Source organism: Equus caballus, chromosome 18, assembly GCF_041296265.1.
Source record: "Equus caballus isolate H_3958 breed thoroughbred chromosome 18, TB-T2T, whole genome shotgun sequence".
Classification (NCBI taxonomy): domain Eukaryota; kingdom Metazoa; phylum Chordata; class Mammalia; order Perissodactyla; family Equidae; genus Equus; species Equus caballus.
In genome coordinates, this window is record NC_091701.1 from 42,294,548 (window position 1) to 42,319,824 (window position 25,277).

Consider the following 25,277-nt stretch of genomic DNA (forward strand, 5'->3'; position numbering starts at 1 on the left):
TCTAGAATTATTTATTCAGTCACTTAATTGCTAGTTCACCCCTGATACCCAAACATTTTGATTTATCTGTGGCAAACAATTTTCATGTGTTTACAATAATGTTTTTACTCAGCTTATAGGCTTTTTTAAAAAGTTATTTTAAAATCTGCTGCAGCCAAGTTTTTCTGATAACTGTTTGAATTTTGTCTAAATGAATGTTTTCGGATTTACCTCACTTGCTAAAATGTTGGCCTTGATTATGTTATGATTACAGAAAGGATCACTCATAAACATTTGACTAAACCAGTTCCTGTTCATTACTCAAACACCTTCTGCCACTCGGCGTTATTCTGCTTCGTTAGAATTAGGCATTTGTCTCATCTTAAAATCTCATCTCTGCATTTCATCCTGAATTAGGTAGCCTGACAACTGACAGGTAGATAATTGAAATTTTTAATTTCTTATCTCACCTAACTTTTCAGTTTCCACAGTTTCCTTGGGAAACTGATTGTTAGTACCCTGATCAGGCACTTTTTTTTCTATTTTTATTATTTTTAATTTTTTTAATTATGGCATTTATGCTGGCAGAGTTTTCAGAAAGAATACTTGCTCAGAAAAAATTTTTGCCATCATCAGTAATGGTATTTTCCCTCACAAAGAAAGACAAAGTTCCCTGAACCCCAGCCTCAATATACCATTTGTTACCCATCTTCCTCCAATTATTTCACACTGAAATAAGTGCCCAGGACCACTTATTTCACACTGTCCCCTCCCTCACGTACTACCAAGCATTCCATTTCATCCAGTTAATGGTTTTTGAATTTTTATATTTTGACCTGACTTTTCTCCCATTTCCCACAAATGTCAAATACCTTTCTACTGATAAATTGGACATCATTTTCCTCAAATAAATCACTTACTTCCTTTCAGTGACTTAGCATCAAATTCTCTCCAATGATTTTAACTACTTATCATGTGCTTTTCTTAACTTGCTGGTTTCTCTGTAATTTAGAAACTGCTCTAGCAACTTAAAAAATGTTAAACCAGCTTCCTGATATTTTTCCTTCTTAATCTATTCCCCATGGGCCCAAAAGTCCCCTCATTAACAATAATACCTACTAGCTATCAATTACAATGTACCAATTACTTCTGAGACATTGTATCTTATCCTTATAAGAGCATTGTGGGAAAAAAAGATTGTTATTCCAATTTTACAGATGAAGAAACTGAGGCTCAGGAGTTTAAGTAACTTGCCCAAGCAAGCTCAATAAGTAAAAGACAGCCGGGATTCAGATTCAGGTCTCTCTGATGCCAAAGCAACTTCTTTCTTTGCCACAATGTCTTCCATGAATCTAACATTCCCACCAGGTACCCAGGTCTGACCATGTTATCTGGTTCATGGACCACTGCTCCAGTATGGCCAGGGACGCCTAGCTTCCCACCTGCAGTAATAACCCATGCAAAGTGATACCGGCATGGAATTAATCATATGTAAGTTTCCCTCCAACTCTTACTATTTGGCCTTCTCTTCAGGTCCTTAAAGATCCTCCCAAATGCAATACTCTTTTCTTTCAAAAACTTAATTCCCTTTCTAAAGTCTTATGTGGTTCCTCAAGTTAATACTGCTTTTCCCTGCTTTCTCAACAAAGCTGGTTATTGATTTATTACCTCTTCAGTGTGGCAGCAAATCAATACACCAGGAAGCAGTTTGTCAGATGATCCAAAGAATGCAGAACAATTATTTCCTTGGGGAAATGAACACCAGGGCTTCCCGTCTGAGAATTGCGGTTGATCCCATCTTCCCAGCCCTTCTTTTGTTCTGGAGCAGAAAAAGCTGGTCTGGCGATTACTCACGTCACATTTCCAGCTTTGCCATTCCCTTGGGCACTAACTTATTTTCTGGCATTTGAAAAGATGACTCCTCCAGAGTTTAATTACAATTAGAGGAACAGGTTGGAGAGAACATCAAATTCTGTTCTGGGAAAAAAAAAATTTTAATGTGGAGGAAGGGAGCTAGGTGGTAAGTAGGAAAAAGTTATTAATTTCCAAAATACATTTTACAGAAACACAGAGCTAATAACTTATACTTGGTGTTCATTCTGTGTTTGTTATTTGGCTCTTGACAGGCAATTTTATTTACCACTTTCTAAATTAATCGCGATATCAACTGCTGCTTGGCATATCCACTCCCTCCCCAGATCATCTCAGCAGCCTACAGCGGACGGTTCTAACATGCACAGATAACCCGCAAATGAAACGTGGACCTGCATCAATCTGAGATACTGACCCGCGTCAATCTGAGATACTGACATCTCTCCAGCCCTTGCAGGGGTACTGTTATCCCTTCCGCAGAACAAATCACTGCTATCTTAGCCACCTCAGCTTTCGGTGGCGTCCCTTCAGCCTTTGGGGCTTCCCGAGTTTTGAAGAAACAGTTTTAAGAAATCACCGTTCTGGGACCAGCACGGTGGGGCAGCGGTTGAGTGCACACATTCCGCTTCGGCAGCCCAGGATTCCCTGGTTCGCATCCCCAGTGCGGACATGGCACTGCTCGGCAATCCATGCTATGGCAGGCATCCCACATATAAAGTAGAGAAAGATGGGCACAGATGTGAGCTCAGGCCGGTCTTCCTCAGCAAAAAGAGGAGGATTGGCAGCAGATGTTAGCTCAGGGCTGATCTTCCTCAAAAAAAAAAAAAATTAAAAAAAGAAATCACTATTCTTTTTAAGGCAATTTGACTACGGAACTTTTGTGTGTGTGGTAAAATATAAAGGAACTCTTTTAAACATACCAAACTTGAGGTCAAATTTATTAACCAAACACCTTAAAATTAGACTCAATCACAGATTGTCTTTGCTTCCTCTTCAGAACTCTAAATTATCTACTCCTACGTGCTGGAGTCCTGGCTCCTTGGAACGATCCCCTCACTTCCTATGTCTCATACTTCATACTTATTTTTTAAGAATTTTATTCTGCTATATTGTTTTTTATATCAGTGAGCCACTTTAAATTCTCTTTGGAACAAAGGAGAGTATATATAAATAAATCACGTCTGGAAAGGATCCTTGGCCAGAAATTAAGATTTGTCATTAATTAACTGTGGGATCTGGAACAGGTTACTTAAATTTTCTGGGTCTCAGTTCCCTTGTCTGCAACATTATAGGGTTAGTATGTAATGGTCTCTAAGGGTTTTTTTCTCACTCTGATCTTGGTATAATAGAACTGTCAGTCAGAGGAATAGATAAAAATGGAGGGACATCTCAACTACTAGGGCTGAATGTACACAGTTGACACTTAACATCCATTCCCACTTCCTCCTAATGTGTATTTCCTACTGCAGAGGCTGCAAAGCTAAAAGTTGCATTCCCCAGTCTCACAGTTAAGATCTCAGATGCAAATAAGGTTCCTCAACTAGATGCACTTGCATAAGATTTCAAAGGCAGAAATGAAGCAAAAACTATCTTGGTGCCATTTGTTGCTGTTGGGAAACAATGTGACAGAAATACCAGTGCCCAGTCTCCAGCCTCATGGGGCAGGAGGCAGCGGTAAGGGTAGTGGATGTCACATTCCATGTTCCAGGCCCAATCACTATATTCCACTGGGAGCTGTCAAAAAGCATTTGTGATAGTGGTGTTTATGGCTTCCTATGCCTGGCTTTCTTAACTCCCATTTTATATTTTGTGGCTGAGATTGCAGCGCCTCGAGAGGGTCATGTCTGTGGTGTTCTGGAAGTTATTGCTTGTTGCCTGCTAGAGCCTGCTCTTCTGTTCTTCTAATAGTTTTGTGAGTAACTGGCTTCCTGTGTTAAATCCTTTTTTCCTTAAAATACTGAAGAGGATCAGAATATCCCCCCCAAAATATGCTATTTTGGCATAAGGATTATTTTGAGCTGAAGGCAATTGGGAAATAGCAAGTGGAGAGAAAGGTCTCCACTCTTCCCCTTTATGACTAAAAGCAGAGTGTAAATTTCCCTTGATGAAGGTGTCTCCTCTCTCCTCTCCAATATCAGGAAGAGGACATGACTCTAATCACTGGAGACAGCACCAACTTGAATCTGCAGAAACAAACTTTACTGAAATAGTGCTTATCTTCCATTAGTTTCCCCCCATGTATTTATTTCCCCACAATTTACCACTTCTAGAAGCCCAAACACTTTTCCTTTGTCTTGTCACTTCTCCATAAATGTATCACTTTTTGTTAAAATGGTATATAAGCTCTCAATCTCTTCTTTGAGTTTCACTTCTTTTTCTGTGAGAGCCCCCATATAAACATAAAAATGAAAATATTAACATCAAATAAAATTTATATGTCTTTTCTCCTGTTTGTCTTTTGTAAGTTTAATTTGCAGGAGCTCAGTCCATGAACATAAGAGGGTAGAGGAAAAAGTTTTTTCCTACCTTACAATACCTAGAGTGGTTTTTGATCCCTTTCCTCTAGCCTATATTTATTTTTTGAGTTCAAGTTTCTTCTTCCTTGGTTCTTGTTAATTTTTTTCGTCCAAGTATATTTTGTTTACTTGATGTCAAACCTGACTGACAAGTGAAAAATGTAATCAAATTGGTCCTGTGAGAGCTTGTTTTAGCATTCATTCCAATTCAATCTTATTTTTTTCTTTGAATCAAGCCAAATGTTTTTCCAGGTTTGCTCAGTGCTCAATGCGATCATCTCCTGACAGCTCTTTCACACTGTAGCGTGCATGACCCCAGGATTTTCTTTGGAAACTATATGTACTGTTTCTTTCCCTCTGGTTTGATCTGCTATTTTGAATTTAAGCTTTTCCCTTTTAAATATCTGAATTTATATATATATATATATATATATATATATATATAAAAAATACATATATATATGATCCTGAAATACATTATTCATTATATTTTTTAGCTTTTTGCTTTAAAGTAATTGTAAATTCACCAGAAGTAGCAAAAATAGTACTGAGAGGTCCAGTGTACCCTATATTTTAGCAAATACTTTTTACCATCAATAAAACTTTAGTTACTAGCCCTCTAACTTTTCTAACACACATCACACCACATTCTTTCCCTCATTAAAACCTGAAGTAGAAATGACATCGCTGAAAATGGTAGAGTAGGAAATCCCAGAGCTTCCATTCTTTCATAAAAGCAACTGATAGAGATGATGGTTGCACACACTGTGAATGTAATTAACGCCACTGAATTGTACACTTAAAAATGGTTAAAGTGGCAAGTTTTATGTTATATATGTCTTACCACAATAAAAAAAATTAAAGAGAATTCATGAGATGATAAAAGTAACTAATAAGCTGGCAAAAATTGTCACAATCACCTTTTGCACAACTCTGTAATCTAGACAAAAATTTCCAACAACCAGGGAAAACTTAATGGTGAAAGAAGCTGCTGGACTGTGGTAAGAGCACTGTGGCATTTTAGATTGCCCCTCTACCCTCCCCCACTGCCCAGAGCAGCAGTGGCCATGCAGGTGGTAGCATGCACTCCTGGTGTGAGTTGCTAGTGGCAGAGAAAGCAAAAAGATACTCGTCTCAAAGAATTGTGGTTGTGTGTTTCAACTTCTTTGGTGGCTCCATAAAGGACCAGTGCAAGAACCTGCCTTTGTTTTGCTCAAGGAGCATTCCCAGGGCTGGAGCAACTTCCCAGGCATTTGCCAAAAGCATTTAAAAGCAAAAGTCTTGGCCACAGGGGACTGGGGCAAGGGACAGCAGTCAGGACAAACAATAGACAACTGAAAAGCCTGGGAAAGAAGAGATCGGGAAGGAGATAGACGGAAGACGGAAGATGAGGGCTTTTCCTGGGGGATCCATAAGATCACACACACTCTCAGAGCTGGATGAACACTCAGAAAAGTCCTCAGAAGAACCTAAGCTGCCGCCTCTGACTGACCTTCAGGCTCTGAGCAAGCAGGAAAAGACAGAGTTGTAAATGGCCTGGCCAACTGTTCAAGAAGTTCCCCCACCCAGAGCCAGTCTACAAAGACTAGAAGAGTTCTTTTTTTCTTTTTTTGCCTCCAGGCATTTAAGGAAATTTTGTCAAAACACTGGGTGACCACCAAGCTAATAGAATACAGACTTCAGTAGCTACACATGACAAAGAATGCAGACTTTATAAAAATACTTTAGAAAAGCCACTAAACCAGTGAACAACAACCTAAAACAAGCAGCATCAACAAAATGCAGGAAGGGGAGATAATTTGATTTTCAGAATGGCTGCATTATACTACTAAAATTATCTACTTTTCAATAAAAACTTGTGAGGCACACAAAGGAACAAGAAAATATGGGCAATTCACAGGGGGGAAAAAAGAGAGAAATTAACAGAAACTGTCCCTGAGGAAGCACAGGCATAGGACTTACTAGACAAAGACTTTAAATCATCTTAAATCTGCTGAAAGAGATTAAGGACATCGTAGACAAAGAACTAAGGGAAATGAGGAGAACAACGCCTCACAAAATTGATCTACAGATTCAACACAATCCTTACCAAAATCCCAACAACAATTTTTGCAGGCATGGAAAAGTTGATCCTAAAATTCATATAGAACTGCAATAGCCAAAATCATCCTGAAAAAGGACAGCACTTCTATTTCCCACTTTCGAGACTCCTACAAAGCAACAATAATCAAAACAGTGTGGTATTTGGCATAAGGATAGACATATGATCAATGGACTAGAATTGAGAGTGAAGAATAAAGATATACACATATGGTAAATTGATTTTTGACAAGATTACAAAGGCTATTCAACGGGGAAAAAATAGTCTCTTCAACATACGATGCTGGGAGAGCTGGGTATCTACATGCAAAACAAGGAAGTTGGACCCTTACTTCACATTAATTCAAAATGAGCCAAAGACCTAAATGTGGGAGCTGAAACTGTAAAATTCTTAAAAGAAAACATACAGAAAAATCTTAATGACCTGAGATTTGACAATGGATCTTAGCTATGACACAAAAAGAGCAAAGAATAACAACAATAACAAAAATAGATAAATTGGACTTTATCAAAATTTCAAATGTTTGTGTATCACAGGACACTATCAAGAAAGTAAAAAGGTAACCCACAGAATGGGAGAAAATATTTGGGAATCATATTGCTGATAAGAGTCTAGCATCTAGAATATATAAAGAACTCTCTCAGCTGAACAACAGAAAGACAACCCAATTAAAATACAGGTAAAGGACATGAATAGACATTCCTCTGAAGAAGATATGCAAATGGCCAAAAAGCACACGAAAAGATGCTCAACATCACTATCATTAGGGAAATGCAATTCAAAACCACAATAAGACATCACTTCACACCCACTAGGATGCTTATAATTTTTTGAAAATGGAAAATAACAAGTGTTGGTGTGGCTATGGAGAAATTGGAATCTATATACGTTGCTGGTGAGAATGTAGAATAGTGCAGCCATTATGGAAAACAGTTTGGCAGTTCTTCAAAAAGTTAAGCTTAGAATTATGTATGACCTAGCAATTCCACTCTCAATTACATACCCAAAGAATTGAAAACAAGTATTCAAACAAAAACTTGTACATAAATGTTCACTGCAGCACTATTCATAATAACCAAAAGGTGAAAATATCCCGAATGTCCATAAAGTCATAAATGGATATATATGTTGTGGTATATCCATACAATGGAATATTATTCAGCCATAAAAAGGAATTAGGTACTGACTGATACATACTACAAAATTACACTGAGTGAAAGAAGCCAGACATACAAGCTCATGATTCCATTTAAATTAGATAGCCGGAACAGGTAAATCCTTAGAGACAGAAAATAGATTAGTGGTTAGTGGGGGTTACGGGGAAAGAGGAGTAGAGAGTGAGTGACCATTTAATGGGTACAGGGTTTCTTTTTCAGATGATGATATGTTTGGGAGCTAAATTGAGGTGATGGCTGTGCAGCATGGTGAATGTACTAAATGACACTGAACTGTACATACACCTTAAAATGGTTAGTTTTATATTATGTGAATTTTGCCTGAATTAAAAAAACAAAACAAAACCTGAAGCAGCTTTCCCTTATCTTGTCTGCAGAATAAAGTAAAAACTCCTTACTTAATTTGGCATTCATCACTTTTCATTATCGGGCCCTCTCTCTCTCCACCTTCATCTCCTTCCACATCCCAAACTCACCAGGGATGTACTGGCAATTGCTTGAATCTTCTACACTCTCATTCACCACCACGCCTTCGTACGTGAAATGTCCCTTCCTTCGCCTTCTTTTGCTTGGCTAACTCCCACTTCTCCTTCCAGATTCTGCTCAGATTTACCTTCTCTGGAAAGCATTTCCTATTTCCCTCCCCTGGTCTTATTCCTTAGCTCCAGCTGGAGTATAGGTTTCTAATCGTAGGCTCCCATAACACTCATTGCTTACTGCGTTTGTCACAGACTTCTAATTATCTCCCCCTCCAAACTGTGAGAATCTCGAGAGCAAAAGTGTGCCAGAAATAGCTCCTGGCAGTGGTCCTGGCACACAGCACATGCTCATAAAGTGTTGAATTGTTAAACTGGATCACAACTTTCTCCAGTGTGATTTTCACTCATGTGCTTCCTTGTTTGGGCACCAATCTTCCTCTGTTTCCTCGCTTCAGATCACAATCTAATATAGTCAGTGCCCTTACCACCGTGGGCCACTGGTCACCAGGAGCCCCAGGAAAGTGTGTGACTGGACCCTAACAAACACATGAGCTCTGGAAAAACAGCTCAGCCTTCATGCCTGTATTCTGGAGGATCACGAATGCCATCTTTATTCAATGGTACACAAGGGGAAAAACATGAGGGCCTAGGAGTCCAGAGAACAAAGCGCAAGTTCCTATTGCACCATTTGCTTGTGCAGCCTTGGCCAAGTCACTTACGCCCTGTGGGATCCATTTTCCTCCTCTTTAAAACAAGGATAAAAATAACTGCCTTGTCTTATTCACAGAATCACTTGAGGATTAAAATGAAATCAAACATTGTAGTCACATAGATCGTATTTTTTAAATGTTATAGGCCTCAAAGCTTTTTAAATCCATTTATAATGGAAATTTGGAGTTAACTAAAATTGACCACCTTCCCAGTCATGGTCAACAATTTTTTACAGAATGCATATAAGTAAATACATATGCTAATATGGTATAGAAATGTCATTGATTATGTATTCATCCTCATCTCTCTAAAGCAGCGTTATTGAGACTCATTCTTAGAAATAGCAATGTTCTGGGGAATTGCGTCCCACGTGAGTAACTGAGACAATTGGAGCAAGTTGGAGGATCTGGTTAATCCTGGTATCCTGGTACCTGATCTATGAATTCATTGTTGGGAAATGAGATGTTGAGGAGCAGTCATGCCCATGCTCATCACACAGTGAAAGCTGCCTAAACTCTTGCCCAGATTTGACAATATTTTTAAAAATCCCCAATAAATACCTCCCTAGCTTGAAATTGGAGTAAAAATTCTTTACAGAATGGGGTTGCTTAATTTTACTATATTGGGGAAATACTGTTCTATACTCTTCCAATAAGCTGTATTTCTTAAAATGTTATTCTTTTTTCTTTTTCTTAAAGGTTCCCACCTGAGCTAACAACTGTTACCAATCTTCTTATTCTTTCTTCCTTCTTCTTCTCCTCAAAGCCCCCCAGTACATAGTTGTATACTCTAGTTGTAAGTGCCTCTGGTTGTGCTATGTGGGACGCTGCCTTAGCGTGGCTTGATGAGTGGCGCCAGGTCCGCACTCAGGATCCAAACTGGAGAAACCCTGGGCCGCCGAAGTGGAGAGCGAACTTAACCACTCGGCCACGGAGCCGACCCCTAAAATGTTATTCTTACACTGAAATATTTATGACCCCATTTTGTGACTCCTGCCAGTGATGACTTAAGGCTCACTTTAACCAGTCCATTTATCATAGAAACTTAGAGTCAACTAAGATTGACCACCTTTCCCACCCATGGTCTGATTCCTCCTTGTTAATGGCTAGCCCACAACTATAGTAAAATGGATAAATATGAAATAATTAAGTGGGTACTTTAGGTTCCTTTTGTATTTGCTTGCTATGAAATAAAAATTGAATCCAATTTAAATAAAGCTATTCTTGTCATAACCTATCATAAGAGCGTGAAATGGTCTAAGAGAAAGTGCCAGGCCACGGGAATCGTGAGAGCTTGATAAAGTGAAGGAGAAACCACGTCTAAAAGAGCAGCAGAAATATCGTCTCCTACTTTCAAGTACAAAGCAATCTGAAAGCTGTTGTCTTTTTCATCAAAATTAAGAGGTGCTTATACAGCTTCCCTCTTCCCTCAGCCTGTCCTTACTGACAAAGCAAAGCATAACTAGAGAGAAGAAAGTGAAAGAGACCTGGAGACAAACCTTTGCCGGGCAACAGTCATTTACAATTTGCAGAGAACGTTTTGAAGCAAAGCAGTTTCTTAAATTTCAGCTTGCTTGAACCTGTGCAACAGTAAATTGGTGACAGCAACAGCTTGAGCAAGGGAAAGATGGTGCATGATGGCTTACGTAAGTCTAAGTTTTGATCCAAATCTAAACATTGAGCACTTACTGACTGTTCATGAAATTAATACCAAATTCTCATGCAAACTGGCATGAAGCAGGGAAGAATGATGGACCAGAATGACCAAAGAAGATAAAAGACGTTTATTTCCTGAACGAAGAGAGATTGGAAGTTGACATCAAAACTGCATCCTGTATAATGTTTAAATTAAATGTTAAAGAAATTCCAAAATAAAGCAGGTAAAGAAGGCTTTTCCAACTGGTCCCAACTCTTTCGTGTCTGACCTTCTCTCCTAATACCTCGCCTGAACCAATTACAGCCACACTGGCCCAAAACATGCCTTTACCCAGGCCACAACCTTAGCAAATCCTGACTCTTTCTTCCCACCCGACCCAGTTCAGTACCATCTCTGATTCCTCAGATGCTCCACTTCATGGTATCACAGGGCGTTGTTCATTTCCCTATGAAGGCACTTATCACATTAAATTGCAATTCCGTGGAGTACTTGCCTATTTCTAGCGTCTTGTATCTTTGTGTTCCTTGGACTCAGCAAACTGTGTTGTGCTGAGCAGAGGTTCATAAATGTTTGTGGAACAGTTAGTGAATCTCCCATTCCTCTTCTAGCCAGCCAGCCGTCTGCCTCCACAACAGCATGGAAATCCCAGTTCCCGTTTCCTTCACAAAGTCTCAGATTATAATCTTCTTTAAGATACTAACACAGGGGACCAATGAGTAAGTTTGTGTTGCAAGATCTTAACAACATCATTGACCGTGGTTATGGAGAACATGCTGATTGCCTAGCAAAGACCAGAGTGATGGCCTTGCAGTATTTGCTACCAGTGAATTTATATCAAAGGAGACCAAAAAGTAGACAGGGAAGTCTAAAGATATGTTCATGTATATTGTGCTCTACCCACAGTGGTAGAAGAAAGGTAAGGCAGCTAGAAGAAACAAAATACTATCCACATGCTTTAAGATGCTTTAGTGAAGATATATTATGAGGATTTATAGAGAAAGGAGGGAAGAAATATCTAATTTAAGTTTGGTTTTCTTAATAGCATGTACACACTGTGCTCTGCTGTCGTGGTCTGTTGTTCCTGAAGTGTGGTTACACTGCTTAGTTTTCCACTTGCCACTCCTCATCCATTTCCTGCCCTACTCTGTCTTGCTTTCTCTCCTGGGAGGCTGACTTGGATTGCCTGCATCATCAGCTGCCTTGCCCTCTGGCTTCCAGGTGGGTCTGATCCAGGGGAGTCACCAGCCGAGACCAGAGGGCAGGAAGACAGACTGATGTCTATTTCTCCGGCCCCTCCCCACTCAGGGTTCTGGCAGTGGCTGCATTCCATGGCAGCCCCTCTTCCACACCTCCAGCTCTTCCCAGACTCATACTCCTGTTCTTGGTGGAAGGTGCCTCTGTTTCCTGGAAGGAGCCTGGCTGACACAACAGTCACCTGCCCACAACTGAAAAAATATGTGAATAAAAGAAATGCTGCTTGGCTGCTTCCATTTCTTGCTCAAGGTGTCTTGCACTGAGCAATCCCCCTACTAGATCTTGTATTATTGATGGGAGATTGTAAGGGTTGAAAAGAGCAATGCTAGAAATTTCAGTTATAAGCTCATTGATTTTTGTCCATTTCAGAAAGATCACAAGTTTTGGTGGAACAATAGAAACTTCCTCCTGGGGATTGTTTTGAAAACTGACAATTAGACTTCACCAGGAGCAAATGTCTGAAGTTGTACCTCTCCTTACTCTTTCAACCACTTCCTCAGAAAAGAGCTGCGTAATTGTGGCTCACTTCCATTCAATTCCATAAACCTGCTTTAAGCATCGTTAGTGGTTCACTGATGTCTTTAAGAAAACAAAGCATGAATGTCTAGGGAGGCTTGTAGGGCCATGTGTTATCTGTGTGAGATTTACTGGTGTTCTTTTGTTTAAAAATACTTTGGATTTCCTTGAGATTATTACTGATGCAGAACCACATTTTCAAAAAGACTCCTTAATTCTTGCCAGTAAAAGTAACTCACCTGATTGCTCATTTTTCACAATGGCTTGAGTTTCCTTGCACCATCTCACCCAGCCCCCCTCCAGTTGCTGATTGCTCATTGCAGATCCCAGAGGCATGAGGATGATGGCATCTGTCACTTCTAAGAGACACTTCCAAGTGCTTTTCTCTAGAAAGGCCAATTCTTCTGGGAGTTAAAAGTAATAAATGCCAAAAATTGTGTTTCAGATATTTGAGTTTAATAAAACACAGAATGCGCATTGCCAGGTAGCACCAGTGTTCATTTTTAAGCTTTTCTTATGTTAGCAGGTATTTGCCTAAGACACTGCCTTATGTTACTTTGCCCTTCTGTTTGCCTGCATTTTTGTGCAACATTCCTAAGACTCCAGACTTTTTAAAGCCCATTTTAAAAATAGCCACCAACAAAAGGAAGATTTAAAAAAAAAACAAAAAAAACCAGCCCTCAGGCAATTGCATTCAGGTAGGAGCAAAGAATTATATTTGAGGCTCAGAAATAACAGGGTTTACGGGAATTCCAAACATGGCCAAGTAGCCTTTGCTTGAGAATTCCTTCATATAAATGTCTTTCTCATTGTATTAAAAAAACAGTTTGAAGAGAAATGGGTGAACTGTTTTTTGTTTTTGTTTTTTTTAGTTTAAACAAATTAAATTTTTTAAAACATGGGCAGAGGAGACTGGAGCCTTATTTCAGCCTCTGCTGGCCGGGGAATATTCACCCAGGCCTGGGCCTGGGCAGTGGGTGCTCCATGTACCTCAAGAATCTTCCTGCAGAGAGGCCTCCACCACAGGAGGACACTAGGTAGGGAAGAATCCAGGTGACAAAGAAAGGGGCTCATTTGACAGCAACTCTACAAAACTAAAAACAAAAAAATGCTGCTTGAGATATAAATAATAGCTACAATATCAATTGCAGTCAGAGCCACAAACACTAGTCTTATTGAGGAAAATAGCTGATCTCAGTTCTGGGCCCCTGAAAACCTGATTTGTGGAGGCTAATGGTTTTGAGTCGGCAGGCACCCTCTGGGTTGCTGTATAAACCATGGAGGCCATTGTTCCCCACCTACCTTAGAGGGTCAGAAGACAGTGTTTGCCTAGCCCTTGCTCTATCCAGAGTTCGCCATCAATAGTGCCGTTAGTGTTAACAAGAACGAAGGAAGAAGTAGAACCATCCTGCCCACTAGAGCTAGATCCATAGAAAGAGGATGTTTCCTAACACTATTAGAATAGCCAAACAGGAATGCAGCCCAGAGGAGTTGATCTCATCCTCTGTACTGGATGTCTAGGAAAGGAGGGTGATCAAAATGAATTTCAATTCACTACTACGGAGCCCTTGTCCATCGCCATGGCTAGAAGCGTGTTAATTACAGTCATGAAGACCACTGGAGTCCATATTAGTGCCTTTCAACCATACTATATTGTAAGTTAATTAAGCAATTATTGAGTCTATAAAGTAGTATTTACTGAGCTCTCTACCAGGTAGCTGGGTGGAGGAATATAGATATCAAATGTGGTTTCTGACCTCACGATTGCAACCTGGCTGAGAAAAGCAATCATAATAGATAATATGGTTGGAGGGAATAAATAAGTTCATGCCCCATAACACAAAAGAACACAGTACATGTTGACTCCATGGGAGCTAAGGTAGGCAACCACGTTCGTAACAAGAATGGCAGTGAGATCATCAAAATGCCTCCCGTCCTGTAATGGTTTGGTAGGGTAATTTGTGTCTCTCAGGCAAAACCCAGCCCTCCTACAGGCCCTTCCAGAGAGCTGCAGATTTATTCCTCTTCTTCACGCTGGCTGGGATGCTTAGCTTAGGTAAATGGTATATTGAGCTTTAAGACGGGCATAATTTTTTTTTTTAAATAATTCTACTTTCTCAGAACTCAACGTCTTTAAGACCTGATGCAAGTTCTTCCAAAGCTCAGGAAATAGTTTCCAAAGTGTATTTTAAGGGCCTCCTACATCCAAATCAACTGGGTGCACACTAAAATTCAGTTTTCTCTGCTGTACCACCCCCAAGACTTACTAAACTAAGATTCTGGGGAAATAGCTCAAAAATCTTAATTTCAATAAGTATCCCAGGTATTATTATGCCCCTACCACCGAGAGTTTGAGAACCACTGGTTAAGGGCCTGTGCTGATTTTTTGAGCATCTTCTAACCCTATTCTTTCCAATGAAATCTGTATTAGGAATCATCACCTGGGGCTGGCCCACTGGCGCAGCGGTTAAGTTCGCACGTTCCGCTTCTTGGTGGCCCGGGGTTTGCTGGTTCAGGTCCCAGGTGTGGACATGGCACTGCTTGGCAAAAGCCATACTGTGGTAGGCATCCCACGTATAAAATAGAGGAAGATGGGCATGTTAGCTCAGGGCCAGTCTTCCTCAGCAAAAAGAGGAGGATTGGCAGTAGTTAGCTCAGGGCTAATCTTTCTCAAAAAAAAAAAAAAAAGAATCATCACGTTCTTCTCCATATTGCAGGAATTCTTAGTCCCCAGGGCCATAGATTTCTACAGAATCCTTGGATGGGCTTCAAGTCATATGTAAAGGCTTCTGCATGTGTCTGCAAAATGGTGTAGGTTTATGTTTTTTCCTGAGCTAAGAATCCATCGATATCGTCAGATTATCAAAGAGGCTCCAGGACATAAAATAGTTGACCCACCATTTTATGGACTGATTATATGTAAACTCTAGGTCCCCATCACTGAAATTAGTTTCCCCTCTGGAGTCAATATACATATGGATACTAAGCAACCTAAGCAAGGGAATTCTCAAGGTAAGTAATAATAATGAATTGACATTTGTTGAGCATCCTGTGTGATTACGATGCACTTAACACATATTCACAGCTCACAACAATTCATTCGCTCTTCAGAGTGGAAAGTAGTGTTATCTCCGCCTAGGTTTCTGTTAACAATAACAATAATTTATTAAGCACTTACTATTTGCCAAATTCTTTTGTGTGTGTGTGTGTGTGTGAGGAAGATTGGCCCTGAGCTAACACCTATGCCAATCTTCCTCCATTTTGTTTGTGGGACACCACCACAGCATGGCTTGATGAGCCATATGCAGGTCTGCACCTGTGATCCGAACCTGTGACCCCTGGGCCACGGAAGCAGAGTGTGGGGAATTAACCACTACACCACCGGGCCAGCCCTGCCAAGTAATATTCTTCACATATAGTAGCTCATTTAAATCTTAAACCCCTCTATAAAGTGGGTTCTGTATTGCTCCCATTTTGTAGATGAGGAAACAGGCTTTTCATGAAGACTTCTCTCATTTCTGCATCCCTAGTAGTATTATAACAATAATAGCAACAGCAATAATAATAATAATAGTAATAGCTAATTTTATTGAACTCATTATGTGCCAGGCACTATTCTAAGCACTCATTTTCCAGAAGAGGAACCTGAGGCACAAAGAAGTTACATAATTCTCCCAAAGTCACCCAGCCAGCAGTAGACAGAGGTGGGCTTCAAACTTTGGTCTGGTTAGAGAGACCACACCAACCACACCTCCTACTGCTGCAAGTTCTAGCCTCTCCCTCATCGGATAATTGTGGATTCCATGGGCCTAAGTTTCTGCCCACCTCTAGTATAATGGATTCTTTTTTTTTTTTTTTTCTTGTTCTAAAGCTCTATTTGCATCACAGGCTTCCAGGAGTGGCCCCCAAGTTTCCACAAGCATCCCCATGGCCCCCTCGTACTGCACGTGGGTCCTGGGTCACAGTGTGCCCAGCCACTCTCGGCTCTGTCCCGATTCCCGGACCACACAAGGTCACACCAGTTGCTCAGGGATGTCAGAACTCTCAGATGCCTTTTCCAATCACAGACACAACAGGACCCGACAGCCCTGCTGGCTAGCAGGAGAACTGGGCAGCATCACATTTCAAATATTGCCTGTGCGTAATGTTCTGAGACCATTCAGAGCCCAGTTAAAAAAACACAGTCACGACTCTCCTTGGGGCTAGGGCTGTTGATTTTGTTAGGTGAGATCACTTGAGAAATATAAAACGCAAGGGAAAGAGTGGCATAGAGGAAAAACAATAGGTGGATATATAGGGTCAAACAAAAGTCAGGAAGCAGGGGAGGAACAGCCTGGCCACAGTGTTAGGCTTGCTTTAAATCTAGGTTGCAAGAATCTAAGGAATTAATCAATTTCTACTTGTTTCAATTCCTTCCCAATTGTAAAATGTTTACTTTCACAGTGGCTTGTAGTTCAGTGTGTGTGTGTGTGTTTGTGTGTGTGTGTCTATAAAAGAGAATAAACTATGACTCTCTTAAGAAATCTGACAGAAGCTCATGTTCCCATGCTCATCACACACCACTTTTTGTGTTCAAAGCACACAACATTCATACGACTAACCATCTATTTACGCTGGGCTTTTAACGTTATGCAAGACTTTTCTCTTCCTTTACTCACCACTGAGTGACTGCTGATTCAACATTTTATAGACGCATAAATTTTCCTTCAGAAGCTGTGCCGAGAATGTGTGCCTCCCTGGGCCAGTTTCTTATTGAAATCAGATGATGCAGAAAGTATCCTCTCACAGTTCAGTGAGAGGCTGCCCCCTAGTGAAAATTTTCAGCTACACATCCAACCTACAAATTTGTTGTTGCAAATACCGCAGAGGTTTCTTGACACAAAGGAGAAATGTCCTTCAGTCGCCTAGGATGTGACAGCGTTGTGTAATTTAACCATCAATCAGATGTTGCTTTCCTTTCAACTTCCCCAGCATATTTTTGGTATGTTTCAGTGTTCTATAAAGTGCTCTTTGATATTCAAGATGTCTCTAATTTTTAAATCCACACACAAAATACATTCTTTCCTGAGCCAATAAAAATGTCTTCATGGAGCTAAGTGAAAGCTACTGATGACCAGTGCCCTTTCCTTGTTTTCATGGTGAGGTGCATGGGTATTTCCGTTTCCACTTATTTTATGTGGCTATTTCACAGCATTTTTTCCTATATAAGATAACTGTCCAGAGTAAACAAATTTTTGCTTTTAGAAGCTGTCTGCATCAGCAGTCTAAAAACTCTGATGTTCAATGCCTCTATTTTTTATCAAAGTCTAATATTTGTCCTCATTCAGGTCTATGGGATAATTCAGATGAAGCATTTTGCATAGTGCTTACATGGTAAGCCTTAAAAGTAGTCGTCACTACTGTTATTACAGAATTCTCCATTTTAGACAAAAATCACTTTGAGTGTTAAAGAAGAATACAGTTACTATTTTGTTTACAGGTTATTTCTACATTGTTGTACAGAGGGGAAATAGTTTTCAGGACAAAGTTAAACATAGTGTCTCCATTAAAATCTAGTACTTAGAAACTTGAAAACAGTGGCAGATTTGTCCTTCTATGTTACTTTATTCCTCCATCTCCCACTCTTCCCATCCACCTAACACCGCTAGAGGGGATAGCATGTTGTCTGAATTAACCTTTTTAAAACTTGTAGGACTTAAAGATAAAAAAGTCAGTGACTCAACAATTGATATAACATCTGGGTGCTCGAAAACTCACTGCCCTCTGCTCTGCGGCTGTCTAATTTTGTACAGATGCCATCCAAGATTAGAATCAAAAGTTGCTCTTCATTTTATTTTGGTGATTCTTCCATGGATTTTAAGCTCTCCAGAATCAAAGTTCTTTTAGTTTCTCCTACTCATGTAGGAGGTAGCTGAGGACTAATTTGTGTGAAACTCACAACAGCATTGTGAAAGAAGTATTTGTATACTCTCTTTAGAGATAATGAGACTTGGCTCAGAGAAGTTGAGTCACTTCCCCAATGACACACAGGTCGTTAATAGCCATCAGAATTCAAACCATGGCAAATTGAGGCCAAGCCCTGTGTTCTTTCCCATCAAGGTTGCTCCACATCCTGCCCTTGGCTTGTTTATTAAATCTTGGAGACACAGGCCATTGTCATCCCCACTTTAAGAAAGAAAATTACATCAAGAAAGAATAAAAAGCCAGGAAGTACACACAGACATCAGTATTTCACCACTGAGTCTATTCGGATGTTCTAAATTAAGGAAAGCTACTCTCATTGATCCTGGGGAAGAACGAACGAGAGCTGTCCCTGAGGGAGTGAGCAGGCATGGTCACACCTGTCTGTAGTGACTCTCGCCAAGTTTGGACCCTCATCCTTAGCCACGAATAAGTTATGAAGGTGAAATTTCTCTGCTTACACAAAAACGTTGTCAGGATGGAAAAGGAGGGGACTTCAGATAGACATTGCTGACAGCAGATGGTATTATCTGAAACCACAAACAAACAAACTGTCCCTCGTGGGATTACTGTATCATGGGAACTCAAAAAGCTGCTCAAACAACAGTATCTGTAAACTGTGGTTCAGAATTAGAGTTGAAATTTCATGGCTTAGGGAATATTGGCAATATTGTTTCCTTCCTTTATTAAACAAATTTTTCTTTGCTTTGGTTTGGTCTGGTCCGTTACCTGCGCTGTGAACATGAACAACAACAAAGAGTCCTTGCTTCTGGAAGTTTTTGAATCTCACTAGAATACTTAATCTGCCTCTTTTAAAACCATAGCAAAGTGATCTATAGTTTTCTTTTTTAAAAAATATGAATAGACTTATAAGAAGCAGCAGCTTGTGGTCCCTTAAGCAATTGTTCAGCAAATGTTCACTTGCTCTCTTTGGGAGGAATATAGTTACTTCTCTTCCCCTTTGTTGTTGACCTTGACCAAAGCGATTTGCTGTGGCCAATGGAAGGTGGGTGGAAGTAAGGCATCATGATTCTCTGCTCATCCGTCTTGTCCTCCTATCTTTTGGCTCAAATATCTCCTGGTCCAAGAAGACGTGTTAGGACAGTCCTATATGCAGTCCACAGTTTTGAGCCACACCCAACTAAACCCTCCTAGATTAGCAAAGCTCCAGCTGACCCACAGACAAAGAGAAACAAAGGCTTATTGTTGTGTGCCACTTAGTTACAGAGTGGCTTGTTATGCAGCATTATCGTGGTGATAGCCAACTAACACAAAGCCTAACAACACAGAGTATAATCTACATCCTAGTGGACTCTACATTGTATAAGTCATAGGTTTGCCTCTCAAGCATCAGGTAATCGTGTAACTGGTCAGCTTGGTCATCTAGACCACAAGAGAAGAATGGGAAGAATGCAAAGCTGGTCCCTGACTTACCAAAAGGGATAACCCATAATCTGGGCACTATCACTGGCACGGTTTATTCTTAGGACAGACTCGCGATAAAAGCCTATTTGTTATTATTCTAACAAGCTCTGTTGTCTAATTTCCCTGCCACTTTACAGTAGGAAGGGAGAAACAGCTAGAAGCAACCTTGCTGGTAACAAGACAAAAGATAACTGTATTGGGGAAGGAGAAGGAGACAGAAATACCCTAAAAAGGAAACACGAGATTTCAAAATCACAGGAATAGAGCATAAATCACTAGGAAAACAATATCTCTAAATGTGTCATTTTACCAATACATAGCCAATAAAATAAGGAAGTTTATGATCAATTTAAAAATTTTACTTCAAGAATCACTTAAAACAGTAGTTCTTAATGTTTTGTGAATTATGGTCCATTCTGGAAAACTTATAAAAATTGTGGATTCTCTCTTCAGAAAAATGTGTGTGAGAAAAAAACCCACAAAATCTTCCATATAATTTTAGGCAGTTCAGAAACTCCCTAAAACTGACTAATGAACCCTGGATTATAAACCACTATTTTAAAATAAAAAATAGTCTTACTTCTGGGGGGGTATCATTTAATTATCCCAAATTTTTTATTTCTGTGAAACAGCTTACTCTTGTGAAACATAATTGCAGATAAATGAGATGCCCTGAAATTCACAAAACTGTAAGAGGCCTTTGCTAACACCACCCTCTTACTTACTGGCTAGACCGGCCCTGGGAGAGATGAATGGTTTTTATATCTTCTAAGACTCTGTGACATCCTTTACTGACACATTTCCGCATCTCTCAACTTCGTTTTTATGAACTTCAAGTTTACAAGACTTGGTAATTAGACCATTGTTCTATACTCTTGTAATCCTAGCTTTCATGCCACCAGTCCATTGCTTGTTAGAAAAATAGAAAGCCATTGGATCCATTTTAATCTTTTTGGTGGTACAACACGGGATTTTTTTCCACATCTGCTCCTTAACTTTAACTCTCTCTGTGAAATATGACTCATCCATCTTGCTTTTGCTTATGAAGACCCCTTCTATATGAGTAGTTATTAAGTTTTCCATCTCAGATCCCTGAACATTTCTTTCTACAATCCTTTAGTCTCTTATCCAAAAAGAAAAAAAAGAGCCCCAATCTGTTATTGTTATTGTTAAAGATATCACAATAGTTCAGTGTTCTGCAGCTACAACTGGTAGTTTTTAGGATCAAATTATAGACTTTAAAAACCCAGGCAGAAATAGAGCAATGATTTTTAATAAAATTACTCATATCATGGTGCTGTTATGACTCATAATAGCCTATTATTACATTTTCAAAACACATACATATTTTAAGAGAAAGTATGAGCAATTATGACATTTTCCAAAAAGAGAATAACATTTATTGTATGCCTACCATGCACCCAGCACTGAATTTTATTCCTTAAACATTTATCTGATTAAATCCCCACAGCACCTTATGAAGTAAGAATTATTATCTCCATTTTACAGGTAATGAACCCAAAATCAAAGAAATTAAGTGACTTGCCCAAGGTCACACTTCATAAGTAACAGTGCAAACACTTACACCCAGGTCTGTCTCATTCACGTTATATCTTTTTTGGAAAGTAGAAGTGACAGGAGGTTTTGATACTCTTTTTGAAAAAGTCAAATAGAGTAATGTAGAAAAGAGACTAGAATTGTTCTTTGCTAGTCCAAAACATGGGGTTTACACCACTGGGTGACTATAACAGGAGGCAGATTTGGGTTCAATATTAGAATGCTGATGAGTGTTCCTGAGAAGGTACATTATGCCTACCAAGTTCTGAACTAGCTGCCTTTTGCATGACACGCCATTTTTACTCCCATGCAAAACTGAAAGACAAATTATGTTTCTTCAGACTTGAGTATTTGACAGACTTGAGTATTTTCTCAAAAATAAACCTAGTAAGACTGGTACTTCAAGACAAACAATTGACAGAATTTGTTGACCATCATACAATCCAAGTTTTCAAGCAAAAATTAGGATTTTGGAAAATTTGCATCTACCACTGTGAGCTTGTTAGCTTCCCAGTAATTAAAGGCTGTTCTCATGAAATAGGTGGTAATTAATGAGTCTGAGTTTTTGATGTTGTATATTGAAATATGTCAACATTTAGAAGATCTGCATAACTCAGTTGGAATCAATTTTCCAAATGACCAATGCATGAGGTTATGCATGGGTAGGAGATTCATTCAAAGTGCAAGATAGACCAATGGATTTTAAAGTGACAGAACATAAAAAGCTTATTGCTATCGTTTCAGATTCCACATTGCATCTAACCTTTAAGAAACTACCACTTGTTGAATTTTGGTATAGTATTAAAGAAGAATATGGACAGTTATATGAAAAATCTGTTAAACATGCCTCTATTTTCTAACTACATATTTGCATGAGGCCAGATTTTCTTTGTATACTTCCACCAAAATAGCATATCACGACAGGTTAGAACCCAGAAACAGATGAGAATCCGGCTGTTTTCCATTAAGCCAAATAGTAAAGAGATTTGCAGAATTTTTTTATTGAGATAACATTGGTTTATAACATTATGTAAATTTCAGGTGTACATAATTATATTTTGATTTCTGTGTAGACTATATGTTGCTCACCGCCCAAAGTCTAATTACCACTCATCACTGTACCCACATGCCATTTTACTCCTTTCATTCTCCCCGCTCCCTCCTTTCCCTCTGCTAACCACCAATCTGTTCTCTGTATCTCTGTGTGTGTTGTTGTTATTGCTGTTTTTATGTTGTCCGTATGAGTGAAAGCATATTGTATTTGGTTTTCTCCGTCTGACTTATTTCGCTTACAACAGACAATGCTAATGTTTTCTTAACATTAAATAAATGATTTTTCAAAGCTACTCTTCTCACTAATTTTTTATTTTGAAAAATATATTTTCGTAAAGATTATGTTATTTACGTTAACATGGAATGGTTTTTAGTTTTGTAATGAATAAGTGAATATTTCAAAAGTCTCCATTTTTATTACCAATAGGATAAATATTGATAGACATAACCCACAAAAACAAAATTATTGGGGTTTCAATAATTGTTAAGAGTGTAAATGGCTGCTGAGACTAAAAAGTTTTAGAACTGCTGACGCGGGTTTTTGATTTGAGATAAATGGGGACTTGGACATCATAGTGGGTACCAATGTGAAAAGGGGCTGCGCCCAGGAACCAGGCAGGACCACGTATCACAATGGGTGCCAGCACAGTACATTCTCCAGGACCAGATGCCTCCCAGATGCCCTGATACTATGTGAGCATGCATGGCTTTAAATCCTGCCGCTAGAGAAGTGGATTTGACTGAAATGGCTGAGTTTAAAACCTGAAAAGACTAAGAAACCTGCAATTGAGTAGATTAATTTTCTTCTGTCACTAGATAGAATGGCAACTTAAAAGAGACACTCTTGTTCAATAATTGAGAAACAACGAAAGTTATATTGTTGGCAGACCTACCTTCATGGCTTTGAAACACCTTGGCCGCTGGCATCACTAGCAGCCAAGTAGAAGCCAAATGACAACTGGGTAGAGATGATGTAAGTACTTTCTGCTTGAGGGAAACTTAAAACGCCAAGGGCTCAAAGTCCTTTCCCAAATCTTCAGAATTCTACATGTTCTCATATTTGATGTTACAAAAAACCCTGTAAAATAGATGAGGCAGGTGTGATTATTCTCATACAGAAAGAGAGACAAAGACCCAGGAGGCACAAGTATACCAGAGATGGGCAAGGCAGCAGGTCCACCAAAGTCTCCATTAACTAAACAGAAAATGTGTGATCAGTTGGGGGACTGTAAAGTCTGTGAAATAACTTAATTCTCTCTTACTTCAACTGAACAGATGTTCACTTCAGAACTACTAAGAACAGAGAGAATATTAAGATGAACCAGGATGGTCTCTACCCTTGAAGGACTCTCAGTTCAGCTTGGATGGAGGGCATGCTCCACTAAAAGGGGGATAATGTGCTATAGGAACACAGAGCAGAGAGAAATTAATTCTGACATTAAGAGTTAATGTCGAGACTTCCAACCTTCAGTTCTAGGTCACATAGAAACATTTGATTTCTTCTCCATAAGCCTGCTCCCAGCAGAGAGGCTGGCCACCAAGTTGGTTTGAAGATGCACAGCAGTTCTCATGGAATTTAGCAGAACACAGATCTTTCTACTCTGTGTCCCTGAGGGGGTCCTCCACAGGACTTCACTGCACCCCATCATTCACAGCCCACAATGACACTGGTGCTCAAAGTAATTGGTACAAGTGGTTATTTTTCTTTACATGCTCATGAGAATTGGCAGGAAGGCAATGTATTTTGCATGAGGGAATAACAATTCGTTAAACCAAATTGCCCAGCGGTGGTCTCTTTTCTAGGAGGACTCCTGGCTTTGTGACCTTGGCTGGTGAGTGAAGGGCATTCTTTTCCTGGGATGAATTACTATTTCTCAAGTCCATCTCCCTACACGCACCAAGGGTAACCAACTGCTTTGTATTCTGAAAATCCACCTCCTGGCTGCTCTGTCCCACCCAAAGGTTGCTGTTCTGCTGCTTTTCCAAGCGCAATTAATATTAAAGCCATGAGTGCTGTAGATGACTGATTGTATTAAGCTTTATGTTTGGGTCCTAGACACAGTAAATAAATCACAAATTTTTCTTTTGTTCACTGAGGCATAATTTGTGTCAGGAACTCCAGTCAATCATCTAAAAATACATATATATTTTGCAACAGCTGTTATATTTTATATATTGATTACCCCCACCAACACAACACCCCCTCCTTAGAAGAAAAATAAAACAGTGTGTCAGTAACATAGTAAAATGAAAAACATATGTCCGCAGTTAATAGTATACCAAAAGAGAACTATGTAGATCTGAAAAGAAAAGAAAGAAAAATGATAACACAAGCCTTAGTATTTGGCTTTAAATGAATATTTGATTCCCCAAAGCTGTGAACTATGGTCTAACAATGGAAAGAAAGAACTTCTGGGAATAGTGCCCTCTTTCTCCTTCAGATGTGTAAGAATCTAAATGGTTTATTTATACAGAGTGTTATGTATTGATTACATTATGTTGAATATTATGTGATACAGTAACCATTAAATGCATTCTGATTTCTTCTGGTTCTGTTTCCTTCTAAAATAACCTCTAATTTTTTCAGATTGTGATGAAGCAATGCTTTCAAAATTGAATTATATAGTTGAGCTATAATTGAATTGGTTCCAACTGAGAAAGAAGCAATCCACAAAGACTGTTGTAAAAGACAATGGTGTGAACGAAGAGAACCTGGGGATCTTATTCCTCTAGCTGAGGTGTTACCATACTAACACCTTCTCAGGGCATCACTGAGCAGAATGTCAGAAATATAGAACTACCTTAGGAGGACCTGAAGGTACTATCTCAATTAGGGAGAATGGGAGCACTGGGAAGGTAGAGACCATGTTTACATTCATCATTTTGTCCCCAGAGCCTAACGTAATAGGATATAGGAGTTGCTCAGTAATTGTCTGCTGAGTGAATGACTGAGAGAAACAATTTAAATGTTAGGCAACAAATCAAAGCAGATCACTTAGTGATGGTTCCAGAAGAGCAGGAG

At 39.4% G+C, this 25,277-nt stretch overlaps 1 long non-coding RNA gene across 2 annotated transcripts in view; it reads right to left on the minus strand.

The window, feature by feature from the left end:
* Positions 1–23,319, minus strand: part of LOC111768838 (uncharacterized) — a 71,186-nt gene extending 47,867 nt beyond the window's left edge. Inside the window, exon 1 of one of the 2 annotated variants that reach the window (XR_002801425.2) lies at positions 23,149–23,319. This is a non-coding gene — a long non-coding RNA (uncharacterized lncRNA). Of the gene's footprint in view, positions 1–16,917; positions 17,011–23,148 lie in introns of those variants that run through there. The other variant, XR_011428501.1, reaches the window with a different exon arrangement.
* Positions 23,320–25,277: the final 1,958 nt, after the last annotated feature.